Source organism: Engystomops pustulosus, chromosome 2, assembly GCF_040894005.1.
Source record: "Engystomops pustulosus chromosome 2, aEngPut4.maternal, whole genome shotgun sequence".
In the NCBI taxonomy this organism is placed as follows: domain Eukaryota; kingdom Metazoa; phylum Chordata; class Amphibia; order Anura; family Leptodactylidae; genus Engystomops; species Engystomops pustulosus.
Window position 1 is genome coordinate 161948042 of NC_092412.1, and position 14775 is coordinate 161962816.

A 14775-nucleotide genomic window follows, 5' to 3' on the forward strand; every position below is an offset into this window, starting at 1 on the left:
CAGGCCAAGCAGCGGGATGGTGAGGCTGATGATGGCGGCATCGCCACTGACCATCTGTGTTGACTCCTCGAAGTTACTCAGCACCTGACAGATATCAGACATCCACGTCCACTCCTCATTGTAGACTTGAGGAAGCTGACTGACCTGACTACCAGTTCTGGTGGAAGTTGACATCTGGCAGTCTACAATCGCTCTGCGCTGCTGGTAAACTCTGGATAACATGGTTAATGTTGAATTCCACCTCGTGGGCACGTCGCACAACAGTCGGTGAGCGGGCAGTTGGAGGCGGCGCTGCGCTGCCCTGAGAGTGGCAGCATCTGTGCTGGACTTCCTGAAATGCGCACAGATGCGGCGCACCTTCGTGAGCAAATCAGACAGATTGGGGTATGTCTTGAGGAAACGCTGAACTATCAGATTTAACACATGGGCCAGGCATGGCACATGTGTCAGTCTGCCGAGTTGCAGAGCCGCCACCAGGTTATGGCCGTTGTCACACACAACCATGCCTGGCTTCAGGTTCAGCGGTGCCAGCGACAGATCGGTCTGCGCCGTGATGCCGTGTAATAGTTCTTGGGCGGTGTGCCTTTTATCGCCTAGGCTCAGCAGTTTGAGCACCGCCTGCTGTCGCTTAGCGACGGCACTGCTGCTGTGCCTAGAGCTACCGACTGATGGCGCCATGCCCACGGATGGTAGTTCGGAGGAGGAGGTGGAGGAGGGGTGGGAGGAGGAGGAGGCATAGTAGGCCTGAAAGACGGCAGTATATGACCAGCCGCAGGGTCAGACTCGGTCCCAGCCTCCACCCAGTTAACCCAATGTGCCGTCAGCGATATATAGTGGCCCTGCCCGGCAGCACTCGTCCACGTGTCCGTGGTCAGGTGGACCTTGTCAGAAACGGCGTTTGTCAGGGCACGGATGATGTTGTCTGACACGTGCTGGTGCAGGGCTGGGACGGCACATCGGGAAAAGTAGTGGCGGCTGGGGACCGAATACCGAGGGGCGGCCGCCGCCATGAGGTTGCGAAAGGCCTCGGTCTCTACTAGCCTATAGGGCAGCATCTCCAGGCTAAGCAATCTGGAGATGTGGACATTAAGGGCTTGGGCATGCGGGTGGGTTGCACTATATTTCCTTTTCCGCTCCAGCGTCTGGGGTATGGAGAGCTGAACGCTGGTGGATGCTGTGGAGGATCGTGAAGGCGACGATGGGGTTTTTGTGCCAGGGTCCTGGGCAGGGGGCTGACTATCAGCTGACACAGGGGAAGGAGCAGTGGTGTGCACGGCCGGAGGTGAACGGGCTTGGTGCCACTGAGTGGGGTGTTTAGCATTCATATGCCTGCGCATACTGGTGGTAGTTAAGCTAGTAGTGGTGGAACCCCTGCTGATCCTGGTTTGGCAAATGTTTCACACCACAGTCCGTCGGTCATCCGGTGTTTCCTTAAAGAACCTCCAGAAAATCTAGCCCTCGCCGCGGGAGCCCTCGCCACGGGAGCTTCACTACGTGACACATTTGGCGCTGATGCACCAGCTCTGGCCCTGCCTCTCCGTCTGGCCCCACCACTGCCTCTTCCAACCTGTTCTGGTCGAGGACTCTCCTCCGTCTCAGAAGCACTGTGTTCACCCGGCCTTTCAACCCAGCTTGGGTCTGTCACCTCATCATCCTCCGATCCCTCAGTCTGCTCCCCCCTCGGACTTGCCCCTGCCCTGACAACAACTTCACCACTGTCTGACAACCGTGTCTCCTCATCGTCGGACACCTCTTTACACACTTCTTCCACTACGTCAAGAAGGTCATCATCACCCACAGACTGCGACTGGTGGAAAACCTGGGCATCGGAAAATTGCTCAGCAGTAACCGGACAAGTGGTTTGTGACTGTGGGAAGGGTCCAGAAAACAGTTCCTCAGAGTATGCCGGTTCAAATGCCAAATTTTCCTGGGAGGGGGCAGACTGGGGGGGAGGAGGCTGAGGTGCAGGAGCTGGAGGAGTGCCGATTTCGGTGACATGGGTGGACTGCGTGGAAGACTGACTGGTGGACAAATTGCTCGAAGCATTGTCGGCAATCCACGACATCACCTGTTCGCACTGTTCTGGCCTCAACAGTGCTCTACCACGAGTCCCAGTAACTTCAGACATGAACCTAGGGAGTGTAGCTCTGCGGCGTTCCCCTGCTCCCTCATCAGCAGGTGGTGTCTCACCCCGCCCAGGACCACGGCCTCTGACCCCTGCAGTAGTTGGACGCCCACGTCCCCGCCCTCGGGTTAAACATTTTGAAAATGAAAGTTCTAACTTTAATTTTTTTTTTACTTTTTTTTGTGTTTTTTTTTTTTTTTGTGTTTTTTAGTTTTTAAAACCAAACGATGCTATCCTATTGCTATGGCTATTTTCTAGCCAACTATGAAAGCACACTGCTATGCCAGATGAGATGACGCTGAGTTATGAAAAAATAAACGTAAAATAAAAAGTAAATGGCAGACTGTGCCTAATTGAAATCAAACCCCTAATAAATTGTCCCACTTCGGTCTTTGCGATGGATATGTGCGTCACTAAGCGCTAAACACAACGGTCGCAAGTCTCCCTGCAAATTCCTCACAATATGGTAGTAGATGCACTACAGCAAGGCCAGCCACCAGCAGCTCAACCAGAAATAAAATATATAACGCTATTGTAGGCCTAAGTAAGCCATTTGGATTCTCCTACGGCTATTTTCTAGCCAAGTATGAAAGCACACTGCAATGCCAGATGAGATGACGCTGAGTTATGAAAAAATAAACGTAAAATAAAAAGTAAATGGCAGACTGTGCCTAATTGAAATCCAACCCCTAATAAATTGTACCACTTCGGTCTTTGCGATGGATATGTGCGTCACTAAGCGCTAAACACAACGGTCGCAAATCTCACTGCAAATTCCTCACAATATGGTAGTAGATGCACTACAGCAAGGCCAGCCACCAGCAGCTCAACCAGAAATAAAATATATAACGCTATTGTAGGCCTAAGTAAGCCGTTTGGATTCTCCTATGGCTATTTTCTAGCCAAGTATGAAAGCACATTGCTATGCCAGATGAGATGACGCTGAGTTATGAAAAAATAAACGTAAAATAAAAAGAAACTGGCAGACTGTGCCTAATTGAAATCAAACCCCTAATAAATTGTCCCACTTCGGTCTTTGCGATGGATATGTGCGTCACTAAGCGCTAAACACAACGGTCGCAAGTCTCACTGCAAATTCCTCACAATATGGTAGTGGATGCACTACAGCAAGGCCAGCCACCAGCAGATCAACCAGAAATAAAATATATAACGCTATTGTAGGCCTAAGTAAGCCGTTTGGATTCTCCTATGGCTATTTTCTAGCCAAGTATGAAAGCACACTGCTATGCCAGATGAGATGACGCTGAGTTATGAAAAAATAAACATAAAATAAAAAGTAAATGGCAGACTGTGCCTAATTGAAATCCAACCCCTAATAAATTGTCCCACTTCGGTCTTTGCGATGGATATGTGCGTCACTAAGCGCTAAACACAACGGTCGCAGGTCTCACTGCAAATTCCTCACAATATGGTAGTAGATGCACTACAGCAAGGCCAGCCACCAGCAGATCAACCAGAAATAAAATATATAACGCTATTGTAGGCCTAAGTAAGCCGTTTGGATTCTCCTATGGCTATTTTCTAGCCAAGTATGAAAGCACACTGCTATGCCAGATGAGATGACGCTGAGTTATGAAAAAATAAACGTAAAATAAAAAGAAACTGGCAGACTGTGCCTAATTGAAATCAAACCCCTAATAAATTGTCCCACTTCGGTCTTTGCGATGGATATGTGCGTCACTAAGCGCTAAACACAACGGTCGCAAGTCTCACTGCAAATTCCTCACAATATGGTAGTAGATGCACTACAGCAAGGCCAGCCACCAGCAGATCAACCAGAAATAAAATATATAACGCTATTGTAGGCCTAAGTAAGCCGTTTGGATTCTCCTATGGCTATTTTCTAGCCAAGTATGAAAGCACACTGCTATGCCAGATGAGATGACGCTGAGTTATGAAAAAATAAACGTAAAATAAAAAGTAAATGGCAGACTGTGCCTAATTGAAATCCAACCCCTAATAAATTGTCCCACTTCGGTCTTTGCGATGGATATGTGTGTCACTAAGCGCTAAACACAACGGTCGCAAGTCTCACTGCAAATTTCTCACAATATGGTAGTAGATGCACTACAGCAAGGCCAGCCACCAGCAGATCAACCAGAAATAAAATATATAACGCTATTGTAGGCCTAAGTAAGCCGTTTGGATTCTCCTATGGCTATTTTCTAGCCAAGTATGAAAGCACACTGCTATGCCAGATGAGATGACGCTGAGTTATGAAAAAATAAACGTAAAATAAAAAGTAAATGGCAGACTGTGCCTAATTGAAATCCAACCCCTAATAAATTGTCCCACTTCGGTCTTTGCGATGGATATGTGTGTCACTAAGCGCTAAACACAACGGTCGCAAGTCTCACTGCAAATTTCTCACAATATGGTAGTAGATGCACTACAGCAAGGCCAGCCACCAGCAGATCAACCAGAAATAAAATATATAACGCTATTGTAGGCCTAAGTAAGCCGTTTGGATTCTCCAATGGCTATTTTCTAGCCAAGTATGAAAGCACACTGCTATGCCAGATGAGATAACGCTGAGTTATGAAAAAATAAACGTAAAATAAAAAGTAAATGGCAGACTGTGCCTAATTGAAATCCAACCCCTAATAAATTGTCCCACTTCGGTCTTTGCAATGGATATGTGCGTCACTAAGCGCTAAACACAACGGTCGCAAGTCTCACTGCAAATTCCTCACAATATGGTAGTAGATGCACTACAGCAAGGCCAGCCACCAGCAGCTCAACAAGAAATAAAATATATAACGCTATTGTAGGCCTAAGTAAGCCGTTTGGATTCTCCTATGGCTATTTTCTAGCCAAGTATGAAAGCACACTGCTATGCCAGATGAGATGACGCTGAGTTATGAAAAAATAAACGTAAAATAAAAAGAAACTGGCAGACTGTGCCTAATTGAAATCAAACCCCTAATAAATTGTCCCACTTTGGTGTTTGAGGTGGATATGTGTGTCACTAAGAGCTAAACACAACGGTAGCAAGTCCCCCTGCAAATTCCTCACAATATGGTACTAGCTGCAAATAAAAAAAAAAATGTATAACGTTATTGTAGCCCTAAGAAGGGCTGTTGGGTTCTTGTTGAATCACTCCTGCCTAACACTATTCTAATAGAACAGCCTAACGCTTTCCCTGACCAGCAGCAGCTCTCTCCCTAGCGGCATCCAGACACAGAATGATCCGAGCAGCGCAGGCAGGGGCTAGTCTATTCCAGGGTCACCTGATCTGGCCAGCCAACCACTGCTATCGACGTGTAATAGTACCACGTCATGCTGGGTGGAGTGCAGAGTCTCCTGGCTTGTGATTGGCTCTGTTTCTGGCCGCCAAAAAGCAAAACGGCGGGAGATGCCATTTTCTCGAGCGGGCGAAGTATTCGTCCGAGCAACGAGCAGTTTCGAGTACGCTAATGTTCGAACGAGCATCAAGCTCGGACGAGTATGTTCGCTCATCTCTAATGGCAAGTTGTTGCAATTTTATGTGTTCAATAAATTGTCTGCTGATATTATTCTAGGGCTTCCTTGACTAGCCCTGCATAATTCTGCAGTGCTAAAGTGAGGTTAAAAATCATTTCCTCATTGCACCTCATTACTTTTTTCTGAGCTCAATAACATTAATGTTAAAAACATTGATCCTGACTTTTTAATCAGATAAATTGGTTCTCCAAGATCGATCTCCATGGAGCCTACAATCTGATTCGAATCTGGAAAGGAGATGAATGGAAAATTCCAATCCGTTCAATATTCCTGAAGGACATTTTGAATATCTTGTGATGACAATTGGCTAATGCAATGCTCCTACTGTCTTCCAACAATTTGTTAATGATATCTTCTGGGATCTTTTTAGTCAGTATGTTGTGTTTGAATTATATCCTTATCTTCTCTCCTGATTGGGCCACCTACATACTACAAGTCAGAAATATAGCCACACACAAAGTCAGCCCAATGCTCAGGTCACCTGTTACTCATATTAGATCATAGAATCCATGTCCTCAAGTTCAGAATTTAATTATTCAAATTGTTGTTAAACTACAGCATTACGCTCTGAGATTGCCCAAACAAAACTGACACGTTCTTACTTCTTACACAGCCTTAATCAGAAATGTACTGGCTAAGGCCTCATTCACATGGCCGTTGGGGGACATATATATGGCGATGTATATTCGTCAGATATACGTCCCCCATAGGCCGGCAATGGTCGCACTGCACTGTGCTGTGCTCCATGTTCCTTTATGGAGAGGGGCAGGGGTGAGCACCACTCGACCCCTCCTTCTCTCCCCCTCGCCGATGTTTGACCTCCATGCTACGATACGGCGGGCACACATGTGTGTGCATGTAGCCTACGCTAGTGACGGCGAACCATTAAGAGACCGAGTGCCCAAACTGCAAACCAAAGCCTATAGAAAGGCCAACATTACCAATAATAACACTATACTAGAGGCAAATATAGTGATGAATACTGTATTACCGTCATATACTGATTAATATTACCCCCATACAGTGACAGTAGTCCTGAGTAGAGGAATGGACTGGGGGACTATAAGTTAGCCTGCTTATGGACCAAATATCGCCATCTTAACCCCTTTTTTGTTTTTGCATTTTAATTTTTGAAATTGGTTAAAAAACAACATTTTCTTGTGGGCTTGGATTTTACAGCTTTCACTGTGCTCCACAAATGACATGTCTCATATATTCTTTAGGTCGGTGCGATCACGGGGATACTAAACTTATATATGTTTTATAATATTTTCATAGATTTAGAAAAATGAAACCACCTGTACAAAAAAAAGATAATTTATTTTGCCATTTTAGGCAGTAACTTTTTCATACTTCAGTGTACGGAGCTGTGTGTAGTGTAATTATTTCCGAGATGACCTGATGTTTTTAATGCTACCATTTTGAGGACCGTACAGACTTTTCATCACTTTTTTTATTACATGTTGCAAAATGGCTAAAAAGTGGTATTTTGATCTTTTGACGCTATTTTCAGTTATGGGGTTAAGGTTTAGGGAATCCAATTTGGCAGGGGATCTGTAGGGCAAAGTGGTGGTTGTTGTGGGGTGGAAGGTGTGGGCACAGGTGGATTTGGGATCACACATATGACAGCTGTCTGTGGCCACATACATACCTGCCTCATCACATGCACTGTGCAGCCAGTGATGCAGCATAGCACCCAGCCACATTGTGCATGCGCTGTCTGCAGTGGAGCTATGCTGGCTTCATTGGCCGCTTGATGTAAGTGATGAGCGCTTCAGACACAGATAAGTATATATCTGTCAACAGACAGCTGTGATACAGGGTGATTTGGGACACTAAATCACAGTTATCTTTAGTTGGTTTAGTGTCCCAAAGCCACCTGACAGAACCTCTGAAGGCATGTGCAGCTCTAACACTGAACTGCTGATGTGAAAAGCACACACAGCAGCCCCAGCAGCTCCTGACCGCTTATCATCTTCTGATGTTCCAGACTTCCTTCTGTGGACTCTCACTCCTTGTATTGCTGTACTTGTTTTCCCGGGCTGAAGAGGAGGAGGGGGGGGGGGGTACTGTCTCACTAAGGCATCACTAGTGGGAGCAGGACCGATCAGCTTCAGGCTGCAATGGACAGAGCCTGAGCTCCGACTGGGGAGATGGTATGCGTGCCTGCAGAGAGGGCTCTGCGTGCGCTCTCTGGCACGCGTGCCATAGGTTCGCCACCGCTGGACTTAGCCATTGATAGATTTAGCTAAGAAAGGTGCTTATGGAACCAATTGGTCAGCATTAGAGATGAGCGAATACCACAAGAAGAGAAAGACAAGTGTGTAAAGGCTAAAATACAGTAAACTTTATTGAAATTCACAAACAATGGCTAATGTGTCCTATATGCAAGATTAAAAACATTTAAAAAGTGTACAAATACACATCCATATACAACTAGGTGGGTCAGAGCCTGGTAACCAGGACCCACCTACGGCCACAGATCACAAGAGGGTATGTGAATGCAAATTCCTCACAACAAATGAAAATGTAGCCCTGACCACCATACCTATAATCTATCCAAAAGAAATATACTATACAGTCCAAGTACTCACAAGACCAAAGCCCTTGTTAATGATGTCGCTAGCCAAAGGTCAATTGCCAATGCAGAGGGAAACAGGGAACAGTGGTAGTCCCATAAGGTTAAAGCAGGGATGATCACATAGATATAGAGCAGAACAGAGCCCAAAGTAGTCAAATGGTTCTGTATAGGACCCAAGTGGGAGGAGGAATTGCCAGGTCACAGAACTGTGGCCGAAGGCACCCCACGCGTTCCGTCGCCTGATTGCGACTTCCTCAGGGGTAAGTGCCTTGTAGCCCGTGGAGCCTACCTTATAAGTCCCTAGGAGATCCCCAATCACCAATCGCTGGCGTCCGTTGAAGTGTGGACACCTGTGTGAAAATCCAATACACGGCGAGACTGTCGCGAGAGCGATCAAATCCCGCGCATGCGCACCAGTGCCTATTATTGCCGATGATGATAAAGTTAATCCCTGTTTGTTTATTCTGCTAGTGTCGCTACTAGTCTCAATGAAGCGACAAATTTAAGCGCATGCGTACAGAATAATTGTTGTTATGCGCAGGCGTCTTCGACGAACATGAAGTTACATTTATGCGCATGCGTACAAGACAGATGGTAATGATTAAAAAGATGTTATGCGCAGGCATAGCTTGTCCCTTAGTGTGTTGGCGTTTGCTATACTTATTGTACTAGCGTATGTTCCACGTTGTTTGGTTGACATTAGAGATGAGCGAGCGCTAAAATGCTCGAGTGCTCGTCACGCGCGTCAAACTTTTCCCGATGCTCAAGTGCTCGTTTCGAAAAACGAACCCCATTGAAGTCAATGGGAGACTCAAGCATTTTTCAAGTGGACCAAGGCTCTGCAATAAAATGTGTAATTTTATTGAGAAATAAGGAAGTCAGTCCTGTTACTTCGTTTTTTTAATTCAATGGAATATTCATGGAATTTCAAAAAGGAGAATGACCCGTGTTAAACATCTGCAATGCGTTCTTCACACATATTGTTCTTCACATACTATTGTGAAAAACACCTTTCTGTACTAATGTCTTCTGGTAAGTTAGCAGATGTATGGAAACATCTGCAATGTGTTCTTCACTGAAGAACACATTGCAGATGTTTCCGTACATCTTCTAACTTATCCGAAGACACGAGTGCCGAGCGGTTAAACATCTGCAATGTGTTCTTCACACATATTGTTCTTCACATACTCTTGTGAAGAACACAGTTCGGCACTAATGTCTTCTGATAAGTTAGCAGATGTACGGAAACATCTGCAATGCGTTCTTCACTGTGTTCACACTGTGTTCACTGTTTTCACTGTGTTCTTCACTGTTCTTCACTGTGTTTCCTTAAGTGAAAGCTCGTTATCGAGCAGGCAAAATACTCGTCCGAGCAACGAGCCGTTTCGAGTACACTAATACTCGAATGAGCATCAAGCTCGGACGAGTATACTCGCTCATCTCTAGTCAACATTCATAAAGCTACAAAGAGCTTTATGAATACACATTTCTTGATTTTAACTGATCTGTATTGACTTTTCTTTGTAGAGGTTGACACTGCAGAGGCTGGAGTAGGAGATAATGTGTTCCACACACCTGACTCCCTTACTAACCTACATCCTGTGTCCTTTTTTCTCCTCCACACAATCCGATTATGATTTGGGTAACCATGAACTCCATAAAGTGGGCATTTTGGAAATGGAGACACTTCCTTGAATGGACTGAACACCAAATTATGGGGATTGCTGATTATAAGAATTGACTGGATCTGGATAGTGCTAAGAGATTATCTACCAGGGAGGCTCATTGGGCATTGTATTTTTACTTATTTTGATTTTGCTATCACATTCTGTCCTGGCACTAGCAATGCTCAGGAATTTGCGTCTGAAAGAATCCTGTCCCCTGATGTTGTTATTACTGTCATTGATCAGGATTTGGCCACATCTACCACTTATGCTGAGGGTTCAGTTCCTGAAAATGTTTCTGAAGGTAGGTTGTTTGTTCCTTCTAATGTTTGTCTTTTTGTACTTGAACAGATGCAGACTGCTCTTTGTTAGCACAGCACCCAGGCATTGCTGTAACCAAGCATCTGTCTTCGTCCTATTGGTGGCTGTTATGGTCATGTGATGTGATAGCCTGCCTCAGTAGTGACAGCAGAGTTCTTCAAGAAGGGCCTAGCAATTAGAATTTGAAGTTGAAAAAATTCTTGCAGCGTTTAGAAAGCCATTCATTAAAGTGCATTGGAAGGGATATAGCCCAGAGGAGTGTACATGGGTACACACACATCTCCTCAGGTTGCTCCATTGTCAAAACCCTTCCAAACCTGGCAGTCTTAATGAGGGTACAGTGGCCAACTTTAAAAGGGGGATACTATTACAGCTTTGTCTCCTGTTTGTACAGGCTGAGAAGACACCGAATTTACCTGGTCATTTGTAGTTAGCAGCCTAAACAGTGCCCTATTGGCTGCTGACTCTCCTTACTCTGTCCAGAAAGCATTCTTCTGGGTATTCGATTCTGTACTTTGTATGCTATGTCAGTGGTGAGCCGGATTGTCGACCTCCCCTATGTCTTATTTGTTTGTCTTATTGTTAAATGTCCACACTTGGTGCAGTGAGGAACAGTACTCGTGGTTGTCCCATATCACCTAGGATATACAGAGGCAAGCAGGCTGGGTTGTTAGGGGTCTAGGGTTTTAGCGTTCATTGTCCTTTCTGTTGTCCCAGTCCAGTGTCCCCATTACAGTATGTTAACAAGAGACTGAGAAATGTTGAATGTTAAGTGTAATGACCCAACAGCAGATGCCTGTTTCTAGGGTGTTAAAAAGAATTTCTGTAGATGACTGGCCTGGTGAATGTGCTCTATAAGTAAATGAAAAAATGCACTTGTAACTGGGAAAGTATCCAGCTCTTACTTTTTATTTATTGACCTTTTAACGGTTTTCATTCTGTCTATAAAGCAATAGTTAGGGTCAAATGGCTTCTAAATTGCTCATTTCTATTGTCATTACTCTTATACCTACATCATTAATACTGACATGTGAAATATTATTCCTAATTATGTGTGAAAGGCCAGCACATTACTTTTCTGCTGTGGAAATATGTGTACCTGTTCTGCTAATGTCCTGGGATATTGCAATAGTGTTTTCTTGAAAGGATTTTTTTCTCTTTTTTAAGAGTTTTTTCTCTTATATTCTTTATGTACCAATAAATGAAAAAAAATCTTTATCTATACTTGAAAGGTGTTTCTACTGCAGGTAAAATTAAATATATGTCTGTTGTATTATAAGTAAATATGTAACAAATATGTGAATCAAGTTAATGCTTTATGACTGTGTCTTTAATAATTGTTATTCAATACTTCGCTCACCTTTTGTAGGGTAGTATTCATTCTTTTCCTCAATCTTTTCCTCTAGTGCCAATTTCATCTGGATAGAGGTGGATATCTTATTATAAATGTGTTATTATTAAGGTTATACCTTATTGTTGAGGCCTACCTTGTCTGTATGAGGGAGGATAAGCATTTTTATGTACAACTATAAGACATATACACAATTGATTATCATAGCTGTGCAAACAGAGATATGCCTGTGCACTCTCTGACATCACCCTGCCACTTGCATACTCCATCCACTCCAGGAATTGTCAGGACTGTGGAGTTGATTTAATGCTGCTTCCCTGATCCCACACAACCTTTCTGTCTTCTATTAAGTCTTGGTCTCCACTCTTTCTGTAGAGCTTGGGAAACTGAACTGGAAAGGACTTCCTCCACTGCTCAGTGGACAAAATGCTTTTCCTTTTCCCAACGTGCGATAATTGCTTCCAAACATCAAGATGCTTGTTACAAAATCCTAACTAGGTGGTATAGAGTACATTCCCTTCTCTTTTTAAATCAGCTAATTTTTAATTGAAAGTGTTTACATTTTACAAATACATTTTACATATACACAGCCCATGCATCAGAAACCTCATAGCCCCCCCCCCCCCAAGGCAATAGTGGCAACTGTGCAGGTATAGTACATTACAGGAATACATTTTTACATTAGCCCTTCTCAAGGTTCATTGTACATGATCAACTGACAGAGACAAGAGAAGAGAGCGTTAAGTTTACAGAAAAGCATTCAATGGATTACCGTATAGGAAAGCAGTTATCTACATTCCTCAAGAACAGGAGCATGTCATTGCTTCACTCTCCTCTGCGCTACCATACACAAAGCCCAGAATAGAGTCCCATGCGAGAATCAAACAAGTCAGTCTCAAGTCTCAATCACCAACCCTAAGAGCAATGGCAACTGGGGGCAAACCTGCTTCATACTCCTCCCGCTAGCAAAAGAGTCGGTCGACAGGCTGTTTACAGGGATCCGGGTTTCAGGATTTTTATAAAACATTTGTAGCCAGCTAAGATATTTGGGTCTGAAGCCCATTTTGGTCATAATGGCCCACAGATTGAATGCCTTTGCGGCATCTAAGGACAGTATAACCCTGCAACCCTCCCCTTCTAGTCCTAGCTGAAGATTCAAAAACAGTTGCAGTATATTAAGAGCTGTGGATTTACCAGGCATAAAACCTGTCTGATTGCTATGAAACAGGTCTAATATAACTACAAGTAATCTAGGTGCGCCACAGACTTCCTTCTCACCTGGTTGTGACATCACCCACTGACTTGCTTCGAGTTGCCTTGAGCTGCCTCGCCCCAGGACCATAGGGAGCGACGGGTCCATTTTGGCACGCTGGAGGCTAGCACGGGTGTCACAGGCAGCAGAAACTTCTGTGGAGGCAAGTGATGCAGAGTGAACCATTGAGGAGCCAAGGTGTTACCTTTTGTTGCAGCTTGAATCCTGTCAATTCCTGGCAGTGAAACACTGGGGGCTGCCGGGACTGGAATGGGGAAACACTTTTGAAGGCCGAAGGATTGGGTAAGAGGCATTAGCGAAAGGTGCTATCGTATGCCCTGGATAATTAGACATAATACTGACACTGGGGCCCCTCTCTGGGCTTATACAGAAAGTCTGTCTTGAAGTGAGACTCCTGATTTCTGGGGGTGCTGTGGCGGTGGTCAGAGCTACTATTTTAAACAATCTTTTGTGGCTACATACTACGCCCTGGTGGGTAATATAACTTGTTACAGCCTAATTGTATTTACTGATGTTTGTTGGATACTCTGAGTGTATTTACCATGTATTGTGATACTTCAGACCACCACCACACCTTTGTGGTTTTTATGTAAGTTTTTTAACCGTGTTTTGTGATGAACGATTAAATAAAGATGTATATTGTTTATCGTAAATTGAGTATTTAACTTCATTGCAAATTATTTATTCATTTATTCGGGTATCCTATATACTTCCATTGGTATTCTATCTTTATACAGAAAGTTTGTCTTGAAGTGAGATTCCTGATTTCTCTATTTTTCAGGAAAAATCTGGATAAATCTGGTGATAGATCTAGTGCAATATAGGAATTTAAGGCGTCTGGGACTGTTCAATAAATGCAGGTCACTTTTTTGCCTATGCATTTGATGAGTTCTCCAATTCTGCAGAATTTTCTATTTCTCTGGATAAATCTGGATAAAACTGGATATGCATCTGATGAATTCTCCAAAAGTGCTTAGGAAGCTATAGGATTATAAATCTGAAGCTACAGTACCTTATGTATTTGATTATTCATTTTAAGTGAACCAACACTCTGGGCTCCTCTTTGGGTCAGTGCAACAGCAGTGCAACATCAGTTTAATCCTGTTCCCTTGCTACAAAGCTGAAGGGAAGAAGCAGTATACAATGGTCTGAGAATTGGGCAATAAACAAATACATGTTATGTAATAGAGAAAGGCATTCTGGACTGTGCAATGAATGCAGGTTACTCTGTCTATATATCTGATGAACGTTTTGAAAATGCTTAGGATACCATAAGGATATCATAAGACTTTGAGTCTGTTGGGATTTGCACTTGTTTGGCAGTATGATAGTATTTTGTGTATTTGGGGTACCATTTTAAGTGCCTGGGATGTGTTAACACTCTGGATTTCTTCTTCGGTCAGTATAATAGCAGAATTTCTTATACATAATAATTTCTTGGGTGTCCTAGCACCATATAATTCTTCCCTTTCTAACACCCCTTTTAAGAAACTTTAAGAAACACTTTACTTATTTGAACTTATTATGCATATGTTTGTTATTATGCAAAGTGATAGTTCCTTGTGAATTTGATGAAGCACCTTAGGTGCTCGGGATTTGCTAATATACTGGATTCCTCTCTGGGATAGTGCAATAGAAGTGCTTGGTATTTTTTAATATACATAGTTTATTTCCTGTTTTTATATACCTGACATATTTTCTAAAAATTTGTCAATAATGATGGCTTCCAACATTGAATCCGGTAATACGCCCTTCTCCTCAGTCTCAGCAGTTTGAGTGAAAGATATTTTTAAGCACTTCCCCAGGGAGCCCATTGACTCCTGGAGTGTTCTCATTGGTGTGGTATCTTAACTGCCTTCTACAATTCTCCCAGGATGATCAGTCTTTCTAATTCTAACCTCTGTTCAGAAGTCAGGATGGGAAGTGCATTATCATCAACGCCAGAATGTCTGCAAC

General features: G+C 43.8%; 1 long non-coding RNA gene across 1 annotated transcript in view; it reads right to left on the reverse strand.

Moving 5' to 3' along the window:
- LOC140118822 (uncharacterized) overlaps positions 1-12840 on the reverse strand; it is a 39269-nt gene extending 26429 nt beyond the window's left edge. The window contains exon 1 of the long non-coding RNA XR_011853262.1: positions 12825-12840. This is a non-coding gene — a long non-coding RNA (uncharacterized lncRNA). The remainder of the gene's footprint in view (positions 1-12824) is intronic.
- Between the last annotated feature and the right edge of the window lie 1935 nt (positions 12841-14775).